The 18,173-nt window shown below is 40.0% G+C and overlaps 2 non-coding genes across 2 annotated transcripts; both read right to left on the reverse strand.

Annotated features, from left to right (window-relative positions):
* Positions 1–10,226: 10,226 nt before the first annotated feature.
* On the reverse strand, positions 10,227–10,298 carry Trnac-aca (transfer RNA cysteine (anticodon ACA)). The gene has a single exon. It is a non-coding gene; the product is annotated as a tRNA-Cys (tRNA).
* Positions 10,299–11,209: 911 nt separating this feature from the next.
* Positions 11,210–11,281, reverse strand: Trnac-gca (transfer RNA cysteine (anticodon GCA)). The gene has a single exon. It is a non-coding gene; the product is annotated as a tRNA-Cys (tRNA).
* Positions 11,282–18,173: the final 6,892 nt, after the last annotated feature.

An 18,173-nucleotide genomic window follows, 5' to 3' on the forward strand; every position in this document is an offset into this window, starting at 1 on the left:
TCTTTAAAAATTTTGGTAGTGAACTTATCCCATAAATTTGGCAAGGACCTCAGTTAAACTGGGAGGTGTGTATTAGTTTGGAGTTTTCTCTAGTAATCCCACATGCTCCCTTCTATGCTTATTGATTCAGGGTGTGTTTGGTTTTCCCTCTTATCCCACTATAGTCACTCCAGGCTCCAAAGCCTCAACTTCAAGCCCTCACAGGTGCACATCCAGTTCTCACTGTAGTGCCCTCCCCTACTTGCATGCTTCTCCCTGCTCACACTTCCCACCCTACTCCTCACCTCTGTCCTATATACTGATCTCAGAAGGGTCAGCGTCACTCTGCTACAGGTGGCCACTAGGACAAGAGGTGTATTCTGAATACCTAGTTTCAATATGGCAGTCTATTTGACAAGCAGGGCTGAGCTTGTCATAACCTCAGAAGCAGCATGCTTCTGCATTCTTAGTGTGTTTGCCCATGGAAAGACAGGTAAGCCAGACTAGAACAGCTCTCCAGACCCAGGAAAAGAAACTATTAGGATACCTGAGAAGCCAACTTGGTACTGTGGTCTCCCACACCAGTTTAGAACTAGCACAGGCGTCCATACCTGTTGCAGAAAGTTTGTGATCTACATCCCTCTTTCCCACCTCCCTAGGAACAGAAATTGTGACATCGAACTACACTTTAATAAAGAAAGTTTAGACTGGGTGATGGGTGTGAAAGCTTGAGCCAGAGAATTCTCAGTCTTCATTTAATGCTTAGATCCAAGTTGTTACCAGCCCTGACAGCCATCAAATAAATGGAGATTTCTTTCTAATTAGTTTGGTTTATGTATCAAAACCACACTGTAATTTCACCTTCCTCAGTAAGAAGCACAGATCTGTTGGGTACAAGCCACCCTGGTAGACTTGATGCCAATCTCTGTTTCTGTTGCATACTTCTCTTCTACCTAATCCTCAGGACCTCCCTGCCTGATGTCCTCAGATGCGAAAGCCTTTCCAGCACCCTCTGTATTCCCTTCAAGCATAACTAGAAATAAAACCTAGAGAACCATGGAGTTCCTAAGAGTCATCGCCAGTTCCCTCAGTTAACATCCTGTGTTTGAAGCTGAGAGCAGGAGTCTACAGAGACTGAGGAGAGCTGGTCTTGACTCCTCATCCTTGTCCCATTTTAGTGGTCTCTGGTCTAGTGAGAATGATGTGTGGGGAGGAGAATAGTAGCACAGAGCTGGGCTGATTGGAATGGACTTAGTCAGCCTATGAGAGATGGTGAGAATTAATGAAGTCTTAAAGATAAGAGCGTGCTGAGCTAGATTTAAGACCTTATTGCTGAAGACACAACACACTTTCCTGGTAGGACACAGAAAAACAAGTTGGAGCTTATCTGAATATTTCCTCTCTTGTGGCTGGTTTTCATGGTTTTTGAAGGTGCTACACAAGCTGCTGGTAGAGAACAGACATTGGCAGTATCCCTGCAATGAACCCTGCATGCCATGATACTAACTTGAAAGGCAAGATAGGTCCACTTGGCATAAAGTATATGGGTGTATCCAGCTGCTTTTGGAGTGTTGATGAGGCCTTCTCCACAAGAAGGAATTCTGAAAATCTGGTTCTGCATACCTGATGAAAAGTCTAGAGTTTGGGAGATCACAGGTCTTAGGGAGAAATCAATTGAGTCAGGGGATGAATAGACAAGAGCAAGAAAAGAGATACCATAATAGAGGGAGCCATTATAGGTTTGAAGAGAAAGCTGGTACTAGGGAAATGTCCAGAGACCTTCAAGGATGACCCCAACTAACAATCTAAGCAATAGTGGAGAGGGAACTGGGATCAATATGTAAAATAAGAAAAAAATAATAATAAATTCCATTTCCCAGACCTCACCTTAAACAATGAGAACACCCTAGGTGGAGCTAAAGTACCATAAGAGCTTCCCAATTGTTTCTAGAATCATCTGAGATTAGAAACAGCCTTTTTGAGCTTCCTGGAGCCTTCTCAGCCCTGGCTGACCCAACTCCACTCTGTTCTCTGGACCTTCACTCATATTTACAAGCATCTGTGTGTGACACATTGATTTGTAATTTCCCTGCAACTGGAGCACACCATCACCTTTAAGGGACATACAATGCCTTTTCATCACCTCTTATCTTCTCCCATTTTTTCTCTTTTGTACCCATGAATTCTCCCTAGGAAGAAAAATGAACCCTGACATTAAGATCTGTGGCTCAGAAGATAGCTCCAAGTCCAGGGATGGGGTGTTGCAGAGGGTGAACTACCAAGGCAGTAAGGGGTAAATCAAGTTATGTATTGTGTTTAGTGCAACAGACAAAGGTAAGGCCATAAGTTATTCAAGTTTGGAAGAAAAGTTCTGAAAAAATTCTTTTTTTAGAGCCACAAAGTTCTTATTATAGATGTCTTTCACTTGTTTGGTAAGCATTACACCAAGATACTTTATGTTACTTGTGGCTATTGTAAAGGGTGATGCTTCTCTGATTTTTTCTCAGCCTCTTTGTTGTCTGAATAAAGTAGAGCTACTGATTTTTTTTGAGGTTATCTTGTATCCTGCTAGTTTGCTGAAGGTGTTTATCAGCTATAGGAGTTCCCTGGTAGAGTGTATTGGATCGCTTATGTAAACTATCACATCATCTGGAAAAAGAGATAGTTTGACTTCTTCCTTTCTAATGTGGATCCCCTTGATCTCCTTTTGTTGTCTTATAGCAGTAGCTATAACTTCAAGTACGATATTGAAGAGATATGGAGATACAGGGCAGCCTTGTTTTGTTCCTGATTTTAGAGGAATTGATTTAAGCTTTTCTCCTTTTAGTTTGATGTTGGCTGTTGGTTTGCTGTATATTGCTCTTACTATGTTTAGGTATGTTCCTCCAAGATCTTCATCATGAAAGGGTGTTGAATTTTGTTGATGGCTTTTTCAGCATCTAGGGAGATGATCATATCATTTCTCTTTTTCAGTTTGTTTATATGGTGGATCACGTTGATAGATTTTCGTATGTTAAACCATCCCTGCAATCCAGGGATGAAGCCTACTTTGTCACTGTGGATGATTTCTGTGATATATTCTTGAATTCGGTTTGCCAGTATTTTATTGAGTATTTTTTGCATCAGGGATATTGGTCTGTGGTTTTCTTTCTTAGCTGTGTCTTTGTGAGGCTTGGGTACCAAGGTTACTGTGACCTCATAAAAAGACTTTGGCAACTAACCTTCTGTGTTTATTGTGTGGCACAATTTGAGGAGTATTGGTATTAGTTCTTCCTTGAATGTCTGGTAGAATTCTGCACTGAAGCCATCTGGCCCTGGACTTTTTTTGGTTGGAAGGCTTTAGATGACTGCTTCTATTTCATTGTGGGTTATAGGTCTATTTAAGTTGTTTGTCTGTTCTCGATTTAATTTTGGTAAGGGATAGTTATCCAGAAACTTGTCCATTTCTTTTGAATTTACCAATTTTGTGGAATACAGGTTTTCAAAGTATTACCTGAAAATTGTCTGGATTTCCTCTGTGCACGTTGTTATGTTTCCCTTTTTGTTTCTGATTTTGTTAATTTGCATGCTCTCTCTCTCTCTCTCTCTCTCTCTCTCTCTCTCTCTCTCTCCTCTCTCTCTCTTTGTTAGTTTGGATAAGGCTTGTCTATCTTGTTGATTTTCTCAAAAAACCAATTCTTTTTTTAAAATTGATTTCCTGGTTTCTATTTTGTTGATTTCAGCCCTCAAGTTGATTATTTCCTGGCTCCGGGGTGAGTTTGCTTCTTTTTGTTCTAAGGCTTTCAGTTGGGCTGTTAATTCTCTTGTGTGACTGTCCTCTGTTTTCTTCATATGGGCACTTAGTGCAATGAACTTCCCTCGTAGCACTGTTTTCAAGGTGTCCCATAAGTTCGGGTACGTTGTGTCCTCATTCTCGTTGAATATTAGAAAGTACTTAATTTCTATCTTTATTTCTTTTTTGACCCAGGAGTGGTGCAATTGCACATTGTTCATTTTCCATGAATTTGCAGGTTTTCTGCTATTTGTGTTGTTGTTGAATTCCAATTTTAAAGCATGGTGGTCCGATAAGATACAGGGGACTATTCCTATTCTCTTGTATCTGTTGAGGTTTGTTATGCTACCTAGTATGTGGTCGATTTTAGAGAAGGTTCTATGTGGAGCAGAGAAGAAGGTATATTCTTTTGTCTTTGGATGGAATGTTCTATAGATGTCTGTTAATCCCACTTGAGACATAACTTCTGTTAGTTCTTTTGTTTCTTTGTTGAGTTTCTGATTTGTGGTCCTGTCTAGTGTTGAGAGTGGTGTATTGACGTCTCCCACTATAAGTGTGTGAGGTTTTATATGAGCTTCGAGTTTTAGTAGTGTTTCTTTTACGAATGTGGGTGACTTTGTATTAGGGGCATAGATGTTCAGAACTCAGACTTTGTGTTGCTGGATTTCTCCTGTAATGAATATGAAATGACCGTCTTCATCTCTTTTGACTAATTTTGGTTTGAAGACTAACTTGTTAGATATTAGGATAGCTATGCCTGCTTGCTTCTTGGGTTCATTTGATTGGAAGATCTTTTCCCAACCCTTTACCCTGAGGTAATTTATCTTTGAAGCTTATATATGTTTCTTGTATGCAGCAGAAGGATGGATTCTGTCTTCGTATCCATTCTGTTAGCCTGTGTCTTTTTATAGGTGAGTTAAGGCCATTAATGTTGAGGGTGAATAAGGATCATTGATTGTTGATGTTTGTTTTAGATTTGTTGTTGGCAGTGGTATTATAAATATATTAGTTCTGCTTTACCCTTGGTTTCTGGTGTAGTTAGATTATCTGTTGTCTACATCCACCAGAGGAACCAGGATACAAGGAGTATTTTAAGAGATTCATATAAAGTCCCTCACAGAAGGGAGAAGGGACAAGTCCCCCAGCACAGGGGAAGTGGGGGGGGCAGTGACTGGAGAGAGAAGTAGGAGAAAGAGAAGGGGAGGAGAGGAAAGCCCATGCGACTAGGAAGACTGAGTGAGGGTAGGAATAGAAGTCAGGAGAGAGAGAGAGAGAGAGAGAGAGAGAGAGAGAGAGAGAGAGAGAGAGAGAGAGAGAGAGAACAAAAAAGAGGGAGCCATTATTGGTTTGCCCTACATGTGGAATTGGGGTGGGGGATGGGAGGGGATGATGGTCAGAGTGCATGTGAGGGGGCAGAGACGGTAAAAGGGAAGGAGGGAGGGAGGGAGAGGGAACTGGGATCAACATGTAAAATAATGAATTAAATAAAAAATTAAAATTATAAAAAAAGAAAGAAAGAAAAATCATATAGACTATCTCAAAATTAAAAACATGATTACCTTTTAGGTTTTGGAGAACAAATAGCTTTTTGATAGAAACTCTCAGCACAAATTGCAGATACCCACAATAGGAGAACACAGTTCAGAAGTTCAACTCATGGCTTATACCATCCCTCACATTAATCATCTTTTATGATCTTTAATAAGTGCCTAGAACACATTTCATGATTCATTGGATTGTATAAAAAACAGCATTTGTGTTTTCTATGGTCAAATATGGTTTCTTTCTTGTAATAAAGGCATTTGGGATACAAGAATGTTTTGATTTCTATATTGAATGGCAAAGATATTACCCTGTATGGCAGAGCCTGATCATATCTAGTCCCCCTGGAGACTTTGTCTATAGCAAGTAGATAATTGGTTTATTGGGGGGATTCGGGTTCTCACTATAGGCTGGAAAGTAGCCTTCAGACAAGTGGGGACTCTAACCCTCAATAAAAAAATATAGATCACTCCTTTACCTGTAGAGCCATATAGCCTTCTACTAACATCCCGAGTATCAGATAGCATGGGCTGGAACTTCCAGCAATGTGTAGTGCAAGATGGCATGGCTGTGTTGAAGGTCAGTGATGCCCCAAAAGTAACTTCAGCCCCACCTCAGGGCCACAGGATGCTGGGCTGTTAATACATATAATGAGCAAGTGTGCAGAAGAGCAGTTTGTGGAGAAGGCCTGCAACTGTGCTCATGGCTGAAAAGTGACCCTGTGTGGAGGCACAGTATTGTTTGGGATGCTGGCTCACTGTGAGAACTCAGCTCTCAGCTTTAGAGCTTGGGACTGACGCTTTCTTCTGATGCTGAAAAGATGCTGGTTAGCCTTATTCCTGCTTATTGAGCATCACTTGTCCCTGCACTGAGGATCACGAGTTCCTGATTCCAATTTTTACGTTCTCTAGCTTCACCTATTTTTGCTCATAGAGCATTAGAAGAGTTTCCTTTTTCTCCTAGACCCTAAATGCTTGGTCTTCCTGCCCCAACACACCTTTCCAAGAGGTCACTTAAATGTAGATTAATGTAGATTCTGGTTATGACTTGGTTACTAATCAGGTGTGTCATCCTTTGAAGTGAATTTAATGACATTGATATTTTTCATATCTACAATATGGAAAGTCACATATTAAATAAATATCTCTACTCTCACTATGAATGATAATTATCATTAAGCTTGACAGACACATATTACCCCAAGCTCTGCTTCCCAAGGTGAGTGCCAAGAACTTTTGCTTTTGCCTAGAGACCTGCCCTGTCCTTTACCTCCAAAGGATCTGTTGAACAACTAGCTTTCTGGATTGAGCTCTTGTATGTGAGTCTATATGATATTTATCTGTAGATCTCCATGATTATTTTTTTATTATCTTATACATGTAGCTGTTTGACCTGATAAACATCTGTGTACCATGTGTGTGCCTAGCAGCTGCCAAGGTCAGACAAGGAAATCAGGTCCCCTTGGAGTGGAGTTAGAAATTCGTTGTGGGTCCTGGGAATTGAACCTGGGTCCTCCACAATGATAGCAAGTGCTCTCTTAACCACTGAGCCAACTCTCCATCCCAGCGTAGGAGTTCATAATTGATCGCTACTGATTTGTACTTTCTGTGATGGAAAATTTTGTGAATCTATCTGATATTTTAGGTAATTAATATAATCTCCTCTTTGTATTTTTTCAAGAGTAATTTGTAGTCACCAGCAAGGCATAATTCTGCTAAGTTTTTCAAAATTTTCCTAAGGTATCTGTGTCTGTGAATCTGCCAGTAAGATATCATCCATATACTGGGAAATTATAGATTGAATAAAGCTTTTATGAATTATGTCTAATGGCTGTTATACAAAATATTGACACAAGATAGGTTTTTTTTAACATACCTGTAGAAGAACATTCTACTGATAACCATTTAACAAGCTGAGAATTATTATAAGTAGGCACTATGAAGGCAAACTTTTCTCTTTCCTGTTGTTGTAGAGGTATAGAAAAAAAACCAATCCATTCTTTAAATCAATTACTGTAATAGACCATCATTTAGGTAATAAAAAGGCAGGGGAATTCCAGGCTTATATGAGCCCATTGGCTGGATAACCTTACTAATGGCTCTTAAATCTGTTAATTTTCTCCATTTTCCTGATTACTTTTTAATGACACAAATAGGGGCATTTCTAGAACTTGTCAATTCTTCAATATAGAGCATCTAACTGCTCCTCTGCCATCTGTTCTAGGGATTGTAACTTTTCCAATGTTAAAGGCCACTGTTGCACCCACACAGGTTTGTCAGTTAACCATATTAAAGGTAGGGATAGTAGTACCCTTGAAAGACCACCATCTATTATGCCCTGTTTATGTACAACCTGAATGGGCTGTGAGTGTTCTTGATAATATCTTTTATTATTATTCCTCAGAAGCATTCTTTATTGAATGGTGTGTTTCCATTGCTGCTATAAGTCATGTCCCCATAAATTCATTTCTATGTTAGCCACATATTTAATTATCTTCTCTGTCTTTCTAGCTCTACTCATGTGATTCATCTTGTGCTTTGTTTTACGTGAGATAAGTTCCAATCCCAAAAAAAGCTGAACATTTACCTCCTGAAGATATTAAGCTGGATGCCAAGATTTTTGCTGAAATTATTGTTATATCTGCAGCCATGTCTATCAAACCTTCCATTTTCTTTGTGGAGCCCATTCTCTTGGAGAGACACCTTGCTCAGCTAAGACATGGAGAGGGCAGTGCCTTGGTCCTTCCTCAACAAGATGATGGGGCAGCCTAAGCTGACATTCTAGAGGAGACCTTGTCTTCTCTGAGGAGCAGATGGGAAGTGGATGGTGGAAAGGAGAGGGAAAGTGGGAGTACAGGAGGGAGGACGAACTGGGATTTCTGTTTGCATTATCTCTCAAAAAAACAAAACAAAACAAACAAGCAAAAAGACATGTTTCTAGCAATATCGTGCCTTAAATTCCTTTTCAAATGACTTTGTTTATGCATAAAAACATCTGACATTTTGATTTTACTGAAAATTTCTAGAAATTACTTATCTTATCCAAACATCATCATAAGCATGCAATGCAATATCAACTGTATTTCAAATCTATTCATCTGTGTGTACTGATCTTTCCTTTAAAGCCTAATCACCTCTTTATGCATTCTGAATTAGCATTTTCAAAAGATTCAATTAATGTTTGTTTAACTTCTAGATCTTAAATCATTCTATTTACAGCTGAAGTCAATCTCTGTAATACAAAGAAAAGTCAGTGAAGGCTTCTTTTGGGCCTTGTTTGGTTTTAATAAATGACTCAGTCCTATTTCTTCAATCTTGTTCTAAGCATTCAAAGGTGGTATATGACACAGCACTAAGGTATCATCAAATCTAGAATATATTTGCAAATCAATATACTGACCTTCACTGAGAAATTGATCTTGGGAAATTTCCATACCGGTATCCTTACCTCATTGTTTTATGGCAGTAGGTTTCTCTTTCCATCGTATTTCCCATTATAACTGAGGGCCAGCTTCCAATATTGCTACAGCTAAATCTTTCCAGTCTTGTGGAATAATTCTGTTCTGAGTTGCCCTTGCCTTTAAGAACTGCTTCATATAGGGTGAATGCTTCTTTAACTCTCTTTAAACTGAAAACTTATACAGGATTCCAGTCACCTTCTGCATATCTTTGGGGATGACTATCAGATGATAGGTCAATCTTGTGTGGTAAGTGGATAAAGAGAAGTTGGTTTTCTAATAACCTTGGGCTGCTCCTATTCAATTTCATAATGCAATGGTACAGCAGTTCTGCTATAAATTCCTCTGACTATTCCTAAAAATTTTTCTTATTTTCATTAGTAGATCTTTCACTTTTGTTAATAAATCTTTCTAAAGCTTGTGTCTTACCATCACTAAGTCTAAGGTTTGTATTTATAACTCACATTTTCATATTTGGCAAAGTTATCAAACCATTTTTAAGGATAAAATATGAATTACCACACTGATTTTAATTAATTCCAGGTAAGTGGTTTATTCTCTCATTTGTACTTCCATTTTGCAAGCCCTCCATAATAGTGCTAAACAGTGTCCTTATTACCCTGTGTTGTTATACTTATGATTCTTAAGATGGGAAAAAAATCAACCATTTATAAATTTATTTTTAGTATTTTAAACTAGTTTCTCCTTAAAAATTTCCAGATTCTCACTAGATTTACTGAGGCCTGTAGCATTAGTAGAGTTGTGCACATCAGCTGCAGCGATGATATTCGGGTGTGCAGTATGATTTGCCAAGAAGGAGGATCAGAGCATTGGGGTACCCTGAGCTGTACTAAGTGGCCCAGGGCAGAACTTTATATGGGGGAAGGGAGAAGGTGAGCCAGTAGAGAAACATGCTGCTAGAAGGCTGGGAGCAGGGGAGCGTGGCTACCCAGGGAGTGCAAGGAACTCCAGCTGAACTTTTCTGCACTACAGCACTGGTGGTGCCTAGAGGGCCATGCACTAGTGCCTGGGCATCCTGAGTAACAGCTCACTACGGGGGTGGGGCAGGGTGGGGTGGAGTGGGTGGGTTGGGTGGGGTGTGCAGCTATGGCAGCTCTGTAGCTTTTGTATGCTCTAAGACCCTTATTGGATGCCAGATATTGTGACTTCTTTTATGGTTTTAATAAGAAATAGAACTCGGTAATTAAATATTATGGAAATCTGAGAAATTCACAGAGTGACTATTGGGGGTAGAGTATGGATCTAGAGTCATGAGCATTTGGGTCATTGGGTGAAAGTTCTGTTAAGAGTCTAAGTTATATTCATTTAGGACATCAAATTACTGTATTATGAAGGTCAGAGAGGTAGGCTCTGAAGTTTATTCAAGAAATCTGAATTAATGGAGACGTCCTAGCTTCACTGAGGTCCTCCCCATGGTGGATGTGGTAAGTTAACTACCAAAGTCAGATTTAAGCAAGGGGGCACCTGGATTTGAACCAGGGCCCTCTTGATCTGTAGTCAAATGCTCTACCCCTGAGCTATGCCCCCATTTATAGGTAAGGTAATATCACATTAGCCCCTCCTCTACCTTGGCATCACCAGCAGGCTTCCTATGTGTTCATGATCTACTGCTTTCTCCTAAAGATCTTAAGCTGGCAAGATTGTTCTATTTAAGTCTGCCCTCCACCCTTCTCTCCAACCTTAGGCAGCCATCTCAATGCCCCCTCTCTCTCGGGTATGCTAAAGACATCAGGTTTGGCCCTGGAAAGCACACTTAACTATGGTGTTTTCCTTAAGTTCACACATAAGTTCCCTTAAGTGACCAACACAACAGCTGATGGGTCTGGGTTTCTAATGGACCAGAGCTATAGCCCAGAGAGTACTTTATCTATCTCTAAGATATCAGAAGGGTGCCCTTACACCATTTATTCACTCAACAAACACGGAGCTTCTTATGTTCTGGCCACTAATGGGCCATGCTGAGGACACAAAGTGAGGTCAGTCACTTTCCTTTTCCTCAGAGTCTTAGTGTCAACAGGAGACAAACTCATGTATCAAGTCTTTCCTCAGACGTAGCAGGAGCCAAAGCACAGGCCGTTGGTGGATGGCATGTAAGGTGCATCCTTTCTGCGGGCTCAAGTGGACCTTCCCAAGGGGTAAACTATGTAAAGTTGCCAGTTGCCAGAGGAAGAATCCCACTCCTCAATTTCATAGGACTCCTCTCTGCTGACTTCCTGCACTGACTGAGCCCCATGGAACTTTGGAGGCCAGCCTGTGTCACAATATGAATGTGACCTGAAAGGGTCTCACAATGAGCCCTGAACTAGCTCCTCACAGAAAAGAGAGCAGGGACCAGGCTTGAACAGAATACAGGGCACAGGGGAACACAGCACATTGGTCAGCTCTGTGTTAACCAATATTTCAGATTTAATCTCTGGTTTCTAAAAGGGGAATTGGGAAGGGGGCACCTGGATTTGAACCAGGGACCTCTTGATCTGCAGTCAAATGCTCTACCCCTGAGCTATGCCCCCACGTACTTCATGTATATGTAATAAACATCTTTGAACTTGTATGACCATTATGTGAAATGTGTACTTGCTAGCACTCTGCTATCATCTGTTTTCTCCTGAGAGGCTGAGCCCTGAGTCAGCTGTGCACTGGTCTGAGGCCTCCTCATGACCAGTGCCCTCCAATCCTATGTCCTGGCTGGGACAGAAGCACTGATGCCAGGAAGACTGCATTCAGCTCCTCCTATACTCCCACCTGTAAAGCCAAACTCAGAGGGTTGGGTCTTAAGCAATTTAAGGCTATGAGGGAAAGGAGACAGTTTTATGTAAGAAGATGACTTGTGGCATGTCACCAACTTTCCAGTGGATGGCTCCATACCCAGAAGCATATGATAACACAAATTGGAGAATACAAACCTGGGGTGTAGATGTAGGATGTATCTGTGAGGGGGAGTTAAGGGTGAATATGATCAAAGTACATTGTATGAAATTGTCCAAGAATTAATTAAAGACTTTAAAGAAACATATTTTTTTTTTCAATTACATAAGCTGTTTTATTTCACTTGGGAAGCTTTTTCCCCTTTAGCTTCACTCCAGTTTGTCCTTTTCTCTAAGCTCCTGGGAGTTTTCTTTTTCTTTTCTTTTCTTTTTTTTGAAAGACTATTTTTTTTTAATTTTATATAACCAAGTCCATTTAAATGAAAACAAATATTTATAGACAATATTTGGGAATTTGGGCTTTGTTCTTTCCAAACTACTTCCTGCTGATAGGGGGCGCTGTCATGGGGGATTCAAAAAAGATTCAGAAATCCTGGCTGTAGTCTGTAAGGCTGCTTTGTCCAGCTGTTTTGAATGTAGGATCACCTGGTACTCTGTTTCAGGTGGTCTGGCTTGATCAAACCACATTAGTCTGGAAGGAATCTGTATCTTTTCATTTTCTGTGGAAACAAAAATAGGAATCCTTTTCCCCAGTAACTTATCCTTCAACGTAAATTTTGGAGTCAAAGCATTTTTTTTAATTTAATTTATTATTTTACACGTCGATCCCAGTTCCCTCTCCCTCCCTCCCTCCCTCCCTCCTTCCATCCCTTTTACCCTCTCTACCCTCTCACATGCACTCTAACCGCCCTCCCCTCCCATCCCCCCACCCCAATTCCAATAGGGGTCATGTAGATCTGACAGGTCATGTGAAGTAGGGACTAGGGCTTCTCTCCTGTCTCTAGATTAAGGCAGTTATCCCTCCATGGGGGATGTGTTCGAAAAGTCCTTTTGTGCTCCAGGGGATACATCCTGGCTCCACTGTCTGAGGTCTCTTAGACTGCTCAGTCCTTCTGGCTGAGACCCATATTCAGGGGGGCCTGAGTCAGTCCCATGCTGGCTTCCCAGCTATCTGTCTGGTGGCCTGTTAGCTCCTCCCTGTTCAGATAAGCTGTCTCTATGTGTTTCTGCTGCCTGGTCTTGTCCTCTCCCTCTGCATCTGAGTTCTACTTCAACTCAGTGTTTATGTATGGGTGTTTGCTCCTATTTCCAACAGGCATTAGTTGAGGGCTCCATGGATAAGTTAGTTGTTGATCTCACTCTCCAGGAAGGGCATTTATGATAGCCTTTCCACGGAAGCTCAAATTGTTAGTTGGGAGCAGTCTTGTAGTTCTCTAGACCTTTCTTTGTGTTCAATTTTATCTTCAAACCAATATTGGCTCCCTCTTTTATGTTCTCTCTCTCTCTCTCTCTCTCTCTCTCTCTCTCTCTCTCTCTCTCTCTTTCCTGTCTTCTATTCCTAATCAGGCTCAATCTTCCTGGTCACACATGTTTTTCTTTCCTCCCCCTCATTTTCTCCTACTTCTCTCTTCATTCACTGCCCTCCCCACTTCCCCTGAGGTCTGGGGGACTTGTCCCTTCCCAGTTCTGTGAAGAACTTTATATGAATCTCTTAGAATACACCTTGTATCCTAGTTCCTCTGGTGGTGTGAATTATAGGCTGGTGATCCTTTGCTCTATATCTAAAATCCATATATGAGTGAGTACATACTGTGTTCCTATATTTGTGACTGGGTTACCTCATTCAGGATGGTTTCTTCAAGTGCCATCCACTTGCCTGCGAATTTCAAGATACCATTATTTTTTTTCTGCAGAGTAGTATTCCATTCTGTAGATGTGCCACATCTTCATTAACCATTCTTCAATTGAGGGGCATCTAGGTTGCTTCCAGGTTCTTGCTATTACAAATACTGCTGCTATGAACATAATTGAACAGATGTCTTTGTTGCATGGATGTGAATCCTTTGGGTATATGCCTAAGAGGGGGATTGCCGGGTCCTGTGGTAAAGTAATTCCCATTTTCCTGAGGAACGGCCATACTGATCTCCAAAATGGCTGTATGAGTTTGCACTCCCACCAGCAGTAGAGGAGTGTTCCCTTTTCTCCATATCCTCTCCAACATGAGTCATCATTGGTGTTTCTAATTTTAGCCATTCTGGCAGGAGTAAGATGGTATCTCAAAGTTGTTTTGATTTGCATTTCCCTGATAGCTAGGGATGTGGAGCATTTTCTTAAGTGTCTTTCAGCCTTTTTGATTTCCTCTATTGAGAATTCTTTCTTCAGTTCTGTACCCCATTTTTTAATAGGGTTATTTGGTGTTGTGTTGACTAGTTTCTTGAGTTCTTTGTATATTTTGGAGATCAGCCCTGTGTCGGATATAGGATTGGTGAAAATCTTTTCCCAGTCTGTGGGCTGCCGTTTGGTCTTTTCCACTGTGTCCTTTGCCTTACAGAAACTTCTAAGTTTGAAGAGGTCCCATTTATTAATAGTTTCTCTCAGTGTCTGTGCCCCTGGAGTTATGTTCAGGAAGTGGTCTCCTATACCAATTTGTTCAAGGGTTCCTACTACTTTCTCTTCTAAGAGGTTCAATGTGGCTGGATTGATGTTGAGGTCTTTGATCCATTTGGACTTGAGTTTTGTGCATGGCGCAGACATGGGTCTATGTGCAGTCTTCTACACACCCTCATCCAATTGTGCCAGCACCATTTGTTGAAGATGCTGTCCTCGCCCCATTGTATAATTTTAGCTGTTTTGTCGAAAATCAGGTGTTCATAGGTGCATGGGTTAATATTAGGATTTTCAATTCAATTCCATTGGTCTACCTGTCTATTTTTATGCCAATACCAGGCTGTTTTCAGAACTATAGCTCTGTAGTAGAGCTTAAAGTCAGGAATGGTGATGCCTCCTGAAGTTCTTTTATTGTATAGGGTTGTTTTGGCTATCCTGGGTCTTTTGTTTTTCCATATAAAGTTGATTATTATCCTTTCAAGGTCAGTGAAGAATTGTGGTGGGATTTTAATGGGGATTGCATTGAATCTGTAGATTGCTTTTGGCAAGATTGCCATTTTTACTATGTTTATCCTACTTATCCAAGAGCATGGGAGATCTTTCCATTTTCTGGTATCTTCTTTAATTTCTTTCTTTAGAGCCACAAAGTTCTTATTATATAGGTCTTTTACTTGTTTGATAAGCATTACACCAAGATACTTTATGTTGCTTGTGGCTATTGTAAAGGGTGATGTTTCTCTGATTTCTTTCTCTGTCTCTTTGTCGTCTGAAAAAAGTAGGGCTACTGATTTTTTTTGAGTTTATCTTGTACTAGTTTGCGGAAGGTGTTTATCAGCTGTAGGGGTTCCCTGGTAGAGTTTATTGGGTCGCTTATGTAAACTATCTATCATCTGCAAATAGAGACAGTTTGACTTCTTCCTTTCCAATTTGGATCCCCTTGATCTCCTTTTGTTGTCTTATAGCAGTAGCTAGAACTTCTAGTACGATATTGAAGAGATATGGAGAGAGAGGGCAGACTTGTCTTGTTCCTGATTTTAGAGGAATTGGCTTAAGTTTCTCTCCATTCAGTTAGATGTTGGCAATTGGTTTGCTGTATATTGCTCTTACTATGCTTAGGTATGTTCCTGTTATCCCTGACCTCTCCAAGACCTTTATCATGAAAGGGTGTTGAATTTTGTTGAAGGCTTTTTCTGCATCTAGTGAGATAATCATATGGTTTTTCTTTTTCTGTTTGTTTATATGGTGGATCACGTTGATAGATTTTCATATGTTAAACCATCCCTGCATTCCAGGGATGAAGCCTACTTGGTCATGGTGGATGATTTCTCTGATGTATTCTTGAATTCGGTTTGCCAGTATTTTATTGAGTATTTTTGCATCGATGTTCATCAGGGATATTGGTCTGTAGTTTTCTTTCTTACTTGTGTCTTTGTGAGTCTTGGGTACCAAGGTTATTGTGGCCTCATAAAAAGAGTTTGGCAATGAACCTCCTGTTTCTATCTTGTGGAACAGTTTGAGGAGTAGTGGTATTAGTTCTTCCTTGAATGTGTGGTAGAATTCTGCGCTGAATCCATCTGGCCCTGGACTTTTTTTGGTTGGAAGGCTTTCGATGACTGCTTCTATTTCATTGTGGGTTATAGGTCTATTTAAGTTGTTTGTCTGTTCTTGATTTAATTTTGGTAAGTGATAGTTATCCAGAAATTTCTCCATTTCCTTTGAATTTTCAATTTTTGTGGAATACAGATTTTCAAAATATGACCTGAATATTGTCTGGATTTCCTCTGAGTCTGTTGTTATGTTCCCCTTTTCGTTTCTGATTTTGTTAATTTGCATGTTCTCTCTCTGCTTTTTCATTAGTTTGGATAAAGGTTTGTCTATCTTGTTGATTTTCTCAAAAAAAACAACACTTCATTGCATTGATTTTTTTGTATTGTTTTCCTGGTTTCTATTTTGTTGATTTCAGCCCTCAAGTTGATTATTTCCTGGCGTCTACTCCTATGGGGTGAATTCGCTTCTCTCTGTTCTAAGGCTTTTAGTTGCGCTGTTAATTCTCTTATGTGACTATCCTCTGTTTTCTTCATATGGGCACTTAGTGCAATGAACTTTCTTTGTAGCACTGCTTTCAAGGTGTCCCATAAGTTCGGGTACGTTGTGTCCTCATTCTCGTTGACTATTAGAAAGTCCTTAATTTCTATCTTTATTTCTTCTTTGACCCAGCAGTGGTGCAATTGCACATTGTTCAGTTTCCATGAGTTTGCAGGTTTTCTGCTATTTGTGTTGTTGTTGAATTCCAATTTTAAAGCATGGTGGTCTGATAAGATACAGGGGACTATTCCTATTCTCTTGTATCTGTTGTATCTTGTATCTGTTGAGGTTTGTTATGCCACCTAGTATGTGGTCGATTTTAGAGAAGGTTCCATGTGGAGCAGAGAAGAAGGTATATTCTTTTGTGTTTGGATGGAATGTTCTATAGATATCTGTTAACCCCAGTTGAGACATAACTTCGGTTATTTCTTCGGTAAAGAAACATATTTTGACCTCAGCAATATAGCCTTACCATCAGGTTGTGGAGTATACTGAATAATATTCTTGGGAACTGATGGTAATGTTTTTGGGGTGGTTCAGTGGGGCACTTGGCCTTCAAATTAACAAGTTATATTCCATTACTGGCTCAGGAAGTTTTATTTACTGGCATTTAAATTCCTTTCATATAGGTTTATATTTCAGGAAGGTTCTAACGTTATTGGTTCCTGTTTAGTTTTTAAATGACTAGTGTTAGTTTTCCCTCTGTATATTCCTTTTCTCATTATTAGCGCTCATCTTTCTTCCTATTTAAATCTTGCAATCCAAATTTACCATTTATCTCTTTATACAACTATATTCTATTTCCCTTTTTAAAAAGATCCTTTTCTCTGCATTAGTCCCTTAACAAGTACCTACACTCTGTGGTCATTTGGGTTGCAATAAAAATTTTAAGAACTTATACCCACATATAAGAGAACATAAAAATGTTTGCCTTTTGTTTTATGTGAACCTCATTCATGATTGTTTCTACCTCCATCCATTGTCCTGAAATTTTCAAAACTACATTTTCTAAAAGCTGAATCATATTCCATTTTGTAAATGTACTCTACATTTTCATTATTAATTATCAGTTGATGGACACCTAGGGTTTTTCCTATTTCTGATTACCATGAGTAGAGCATCAATGAAACTGGATGAGTAAGTAACTTTTCTGTTAGACTGAAAGTACTTTGGATAGACACTTAAGACTGTGATTGTTGCATCTTGAGTTTGACTGATTCTCTGGAGACAGCATTTATGTCAAAAAGCAAAAGTTAAGGTGATATATTTTTTATGGTCTAATAAAGTCACTGGAGATCAGAATACAAAGCTAGCCACAGCCATAGAAGCTGGGTGCTTGTGGTACACACCTGTGATCCCAGGTCTCAAGAGTCAGAGGCAGATGGAACTTTGGGAGTTCAAGGGTTACATGAGAGTGAATCAGTCTAAAAGAGAAATATAGTTCACCCCTTTAATCCCAGCACTAGAGAGGTACATAAGGAAGAAGCAAAGGGTTTCATGTGAGAGTCATCTCCCAGTCACAGGGAAGACAGGATCTTCATTTCAGCCTTGGTAGTGATAAGAGCTAATGGGTGGCTGCTCTGCTTCTCTGATCTTTAGCTTGAATCACAATATCTGTCTCTGGGTTTTTACTATTCATGCTTTAGTGTTCCACATCTTCTTCCAAACTGACAAGCCCTCATGATACTAGAAGTTAGTCTGCACACTACCAGAGATAAGCGGTAATCAGTATCCCTCAAAACATACCTGAGGCCTACAACACTCATAAGATTAAAGGACACACTCTTTCAATGGTGATATGAATGTTAGAAGCGTAACCACAACTTAAAATATTTAGGGTCTACTACATGAGATAGAACACATATCTGACACTGTTACCATGGCCACAAAGCTGAAGCTATCTAGGTCATGAGCCCTTGGAGAAAGCCCATTACCAATTTTCTGCTAATGGACATAGCAATAAAATGACTCCTGATGACATCCTACTATATCCCCAGGTCAGTAC

The sequence above is a fragment of the Phodopus roborovskii genome, unplaced genomic scaffold (genome assembly GCF_943737965.1).
Source record: "Phodopus roborovskii unplaced genomic scaffold, PHOROB, whole genome shotgun sequence".
Classification (NCBI taxonomy): Eukaryota; Metazoa; Chordata; class Mammalia; order Rodentia; family Cricetidae; genus Phodopus; species Phodopus roborovskii.